This window comes from Crocuta crocuta, unplaced genomic scaffold (assembly GCF_008692635.1).
Source record: "Crocuta crocuta isolate KB4526 unplaced genomic scaffold, BGI_CrCroc_1.0 scaffold1676, whole genome shotgun sequence".
Lineage (NCBI taxonomy): Eukaryota > Metazoa > Chordata > Mammalia > Carnivora > Hyaenidae > Crocuta > Crocuta crocuta.
In genome coordinates, this window is record NW_027530560.1 from 92,169 (window position 1) to 92,443 (window position 275).

General features: G+C 31.3%; 1 protein-coding gene across 1 annotated transcript in view; it reads left to right on the forward strand.

Annotated features, from left to right (window-relative positions):
* The window catches only part of LOC144234535 (rab proteins geranylgeranyltransferase component A 1-like), an 82,088-nt gene that overhangs the window by 42,103 nt on the left and 39,710 nt on the right, over positions 1-275 (forward strand). The gene's annotated exons all lie outside the window — the stretch shown is intronic.

Sequence of the window (275 nt, forward strand, 5' to 3'; positions counted from 1 at the left end):
TTTGGGGAAGCTACATTAATTTTAAATGATCTGAGTCATTGGTGGTTTTACATATTTATAGAAGTCATCTGACAGAATCAATAAAAAAAACAAGGAAAGAAATTTAATGTAAATTTAGTAATTTTTATTCAAAGGTAGGATCTTGCTACTACAACTGTTGGATATCATTGTAAAGGAGTTTTTTAAAAAATTTTTTACATTTATTTATTTTTGAGAGACAGTAAGACAGAGCGTGAGTGGGGGAGGGACAGAGAGAGAAGGAGACACAGAATCCG